The following is a 6,000-nucleotide window of genomic DNA, read 5'->3' as shown; positions in this document are numbered from 1 at the left end:
CATACATGTTATTGATAGTGCCTCAATGATTCCTGCCTCCAGGGACTTCCCACCTGCCATCCTTCTACATAGAAGGAACCTGCTCCCACATCATGGTACTTTACTCAACCCTTTGCCACTCAGCCTCCAACTCTTTTCTCTTTAGCTGTTTATCCAGAAGTCCAGACTACCTTATTTTTGTAATACACATGGTTGTTTTTTCTAACGAGCAGAGGACATGGAAACAATGAAGTTCTAATTTTTTCCCCTTTTTTTCTATTTCTACTTAACTAAGGAGTGCTCATTTCTAGCGATGACAGAAAATAGAACCTTGACAGTGGAGGGTAACTAGGTTATTCTGGATTGATATGCATTCCGTTTAAGGTTTTCCTCCAAGAGATCAAGATTTTCATGGGATCCATGCTTTCTTAGTGAACAGAATTGTTGAGGTCTCTTCTGCTCTGTGGACTCTGCTTACTCAACTCCATGCTTCTCCTGAGACACAAGAAACCTGTCTATTTCCTACACCCTATTGGGGAGCACAGGACACTGATGCAGGCCCCCTTGGGATTGTCCTTTCACGTGGCTTCCTCACTTATTGTGAAAGTACCACTCAAAAGCCATTTTGGATTTGCATTCCCTAGTAGTTTTACGGTATGTCAAGTTATCGTTCTTTATTCAGGCTACAGATCTTCTAGGCCGGGAATCTCCTAAATTTAACTAGATTTCCATTGCTCTGACCACTACCCTTGGAACAAACCCAGGAAGTTTGGAATAAACCCAGGGAGTTTTACTCTCCTACCTACTTGCAGAGTATAAACCCTGTGCCCCGAGTTCTTAATAAAAAATCCATGCTCAGAGAGTCCCATGAGAGATTTCTTTTTCCTTAAGAGCCTGAAATAAAAAAAATATTTTTTGAAACTCAAATTGAACAAATTTTCATTTTTCTAGCCTTCATGATCACCTTCCCCACCAATGGCATTGATTCAATTAGCAGAGGGCCACATGGAAACTTTGCATATCCAGGAATAAATAAAGATTAAAAACTTCTCTGGTCATATTTTTCCTCTCCATTTCTTAAGAAAAAAAATAAGAGCCACACATTTATTTCTTAACCCAAAGTGTGCTATTTTCACAGTGAAATATTTCTATTGATGTGTGTTTTTATACATATAGTTCATGTTTTGGCACTATGGTCAACTATTAGAATAACAGATTTTGTTTTATTTTTGTCATGCTGCATTGAAAATGTTAAAATATAAAGAACACAGATTCATCAGCTACATTAAAACTATAAGAAGATTTGAATTGCATTCAATTCTGAATCACAGTTAATAGAAGAAAACTGTTTTTGATCTATATTTAGGTTAATAATGAATCTTATAGGAAAATCAAGCTTTTCAAGATGACTAGTGTAAATATAGCTTTCCACAAGAACTCTAAGTGTGTGGAAGCTGTCAGCTGTATGTAATCACGTATTGCCTGCAGAAAGCATATCATATCATATCATGTGGAATATGGTGACTTTGATAGCAAGGCCATCTTTTATTCTTAGGATGTTTTTAGAGGATGGATATTTAACTTAAAATTCACATGTAGTTGATTTTTATTAATATTGCTAAATAAGCTAGTTATATTCTTCAGATACCACCGAGTCTGTATTTTTTAAGGAATGAGATGTTTTCATGTATCCCCAAAATGATACACTGAAAATTACTGGACTGTGTTCTGTATACATACAAATTTTCAAGTTGGGAACTTTCAAAGATGTGAATGTATGTGTCAGTCCTTGTATGCCAGCTGATGTAATTTACTATTGTACTTTTCAAGGTACTATACTCTAAGATTAAAACTGTTTCCTTTTTTTGTTTGTTTGTTTTTTATATATGTGAAAAGTATTATAAGCCTATCACAGTAAAGTACTCTATAGTTGATTGTGTTAGTTGGGTACCTATGCTAACTTTGCTGGACTTACAAATAAATTGGAATTAAGAATGCACTCTCTGAACAGAATTCATTCATATGTAGGGGACTTACTGTATTTTATACCAAAAAAAAAAAAATAGTGGTATGTGGGGAGGTCTCTTGGGTAACACCATAAAAATTAAGATGGAAAGCTCATATGAAAAGTTAAATAGAACCATAATTACATTCTTAGTGATTATTGTAATTAAATTCACTCTGTGTTTTATTTGTGAATTACTTGACTTTGAGATGACACTGACAAAATTTCTGCTGCTCTGAAAGTTTGGAAGCAAATTAATTTTTCAAAACACTACTGGCAATTTAATACACATATTAATTGATATTTAACTTTATGCAGTGAAATCGTTCCCTGAAAAATTAATTACCTTATTCTCTATTTGGGTTAATTATGAAGCAATACAACTTCAAATTAAAAGTGTAAATGGTTTTGACTTAATTACATTTTGATTATTAATAATGTAGGTATGTTTCTTTCACTTAAGATACCTATGATCAAATATTCTCCACAAATATTCTTGGAGTATTTTTACTATATTTTGGAGAGAGATGCCTGGGTATGTAAGTGAGATGAAAATGGATTAATAAGTGAAGTTACCAGTGGGATTTCTATACAAAGTTAAGAGTTAAAAAATTAACAGCCATTAAAATATCTGTTAAATGTAATGAGTACAAAATTTTGTAGCAGGAACATGTTCAGATTACCCTGTGCATGCCAATTATTGGCAGAAATGTTGAAAAATTCTTCTATAAAATATATTACATACTATAAGTGGGATATGTAAAGGCCACATTATTTTTCTGTCTGTAACAGAGGTTCTGATATTTGAAGTCATTTCATTTCTTCTTTCAATATTTCATTTCTTAGGGAAATTTAGTTTTGGAATTTTCAGTATTTTGAGTCAATGCCACAGTATATCTTCTTTTAAAATGTATACTTTATTCTTCTCTATAAGGAAAAATCCTTGTTTTTTAGCTGATCATCTGTAAGTACTTGGAGAAATAACTTAAGAAATCATAGAAACACTGTAATTCACAGCTTTCTAACCAAGATACTTTTGATCATTTTTCTTCTTTAATGTATTACCTGTGTGGAACAGAAGACTTAAACTTGACCTACAGACATTAAGACATAATATTTAAAACTCACTTAAACTCATTTTAGGAAAATTATTACATTGTGAATCTTCAATTTAAAGTGTATCAATCTACCATTTATAGTCTCATATTTTAGTATTTTCCACAATTATGTTTTTTAAAACCTTTCATACTTCATCTTGTACTGGACTGTGATAACAGAATTTTAATTCATGATCCCACATTTAAAATAATATTGGAATTTATGAAAAACTCAAACAGACTACTTAGACTTTTATTATTAAATTGGTAGGTCATGAAAATTTGCCTTGGGCTTCTGCAGCTTAATCTTACATGGTGAAGAATCAGGTCAGACAGAGTGTTTAGCATTTAACATCTTTTCTTCAGCTAGATTTCAGGCTGACATTCTCTAAGATAAAATTAAAAAGTTGCATAAAATTCAAAAACTTTAGATGATATGGCACCTAGCCTAAAGGTGTAATTGGAAAATATAGAAAAGTAATCAGTAAATCACTATTCCAAATTTTTACATATTCAGCAGGAAAATTTAATTTACCTAGGATCAAATAATTAATCAAGAGCATATCACTTAAGATTTGCTCAGTTCCTACTAACAATTGGAAGGTAATAACTAACAGTTTCAAAGTAATTTACTTAGTCAATGTTGACAGGACTGGATGTTTTCACTAATAGCCTCTCGTTTAACAATTGTATTTTTATAGATATTTGGAGTACATGACCCAATAAAATATATTTTCTGCAATTTACTAAAAGAGTGTCAACAATACTTAATTTGTCAATTCACTATATTTAATACTTATTGATTTACCACAGTTTGCTAATAGGGAATTAGTAAATTGTCCATAATTCTAATTTTTTTTATTTAATGCAAGTGGTTTCTAATTCAATAAAACCACATCTACTTGTTTCAGTATTTTATCATAAGTGGATCCCCCACCAAAGACCAAACATCTGAAAGTTTTAATTTCTTTTCTTCTATATTTATTTCCTTTGAAAACAAGACATTTGCTATTTGACTTGGGGCTTTACTGTCCTGTAAAATTCTGGTCCTAAAATAGTAATAATAGTTCTGAATATTCGATAAGTAAATGTAGTTTCATTGGTATTTCTTGAGATGTTTTTCAGCTACCTGTTCTTTCAGATATAGCCTGCTTTTTTTCTGATATCTAAATGGACAACTGGGATGTCCTCTGCCTGAGCCCACCCTTGAATCACTCCTGGATGCTTTGACTTGTACACAATACAACAATTCATTTCTGGCCGTGAACTGAATAGAATGCATTAAACACACATCCTGCATTCTGAACTGCTTTCTGTTTACTTTGAATTATAATTCAAGGCACTGAGGTCAAGCTCTAAATCTCTGGACATTTTAACCTCTAATTTTCTCATAAATTTTATCCCCATTTGCTATGCCCTACAGCGGAAAATGGCCTGAGATAAGATAACTTCATGTTGTGTTATTCGGGTATAGGAAAAGGAACAATACTGTCCTTTCTCCCTTCCTAGAGAGGCCTGGCAGTGTGCCTTCTCACACATCAAACAGGGTGTGAGAGCATGCCAAAGCCTGTTTTCTTACCCAAAAATGCCAAATAAAGAGAAATGATGGGGGAAAAGTCTGTAGCTTAAAGGAGAATTAAGATATACTAAAAATAATCTTTAAATGTGGACTTTGGCTTAAAACAAACATTTAAAAAAATATTAGGGAAATGCAAATGCTGGTGATTTGCTTATACAATGCAATTTTAACTGTTTTATGGATGATAATGGAATTGTATTTGTGTTTTGTCAAAGTGCCATTATTTCATACTGAAATGGTTACAGACCAAATGCTATGCTCTCTGAAAACTGCTTCAGAATAATTTAAGAGGACTGGATGTATGGATGATACAAAATCGGCCATGAGTTCATGAGCTGACAATTATATTTAAAGGGTCCATTATACTCTTCTCTCTGTTTATGTATATGATGGGATTTTCCATTGTAGAATAGAGTTTTTGAAGATAACTTTCTATGAGAATACCATAGACATTAAACTAAATATTCAAACAGCACTCCATTCTGGTAGACCTTTATAATGTTCAGTACTAGTGTGGCATAGGTCTGAAAACCTGAGATAATCAGAGTTTGTAGTACATGTATAATAATATATAATTTTATATAGTTGAATATATAAAGAAATAGAGGAGTATAAACATATAATAGATATGGACTATACTTCAGGATATATTATGATATGTCAAAATCAAAAATGCAAATGAAACTGTTTGCAAAATAGAAACAGACTCACATAGAAAATAAATGTATGGTTTCCCAAGGGCAAAGGGGAGAAGGGAGGGATAAATTAGGAGTTTGCAATTAACATACACAGACTACTATATATAAAATAATCAACAAAAACCTACTGTATAGCACAGAAAACTCATTTCAGTATTCTGTAATAACTTAATGGGAAAAGAGTCTAAAAAATGAATGAATACATGTACAGTATGTATATAACTGAATAACTTTGCTGCACATCTGAAACTAACACAATTTTGTAAATCAACTATACTCCAACAAAAAGTAAAGAAGCAGAACACTGTTAAGATATAATATGTGCTTCTGAAGTCACTTCAGTCATGTCAGACTCTTTGCTACCCCATGGACTGTAGCCTCCCAGGCTCCTCTATCCATGGGATTCTTCAGGCAAGAATACTGTAGTGGGTCGCCATGCCCTCCTCCAGGGTAAGATATAATGGATATGGAGTATACTTTGAGATATAATAGGTATGAAGTATACTTTGTGGTTTATTTTGGTTTCCTAAAATACATGTGAGCTTAGATGATGGAAAAACCAGGGTCTGATGCTTTCATATGCTACTTGCCTAATTAGGGAAGTCATTGAGCCTTCCAAGCTCGAATTTCCTCTTCTATAAA

Source organism: Capra hircus, chromosome 27, assembly GCF_001704415.2.
Source record: "Capra hircus breed San Clemente chromosome 27, ASM170441v1, whole genome shotgun sequence".
Lineage (NCBI taxonomy): Eukaryota > Metazoa > Chordata > Mammalia > Artiodactyla > Bovidae > Capra > Capra hircus.
Note: the sequence above shows the minus strand (reverse complement) of the source record.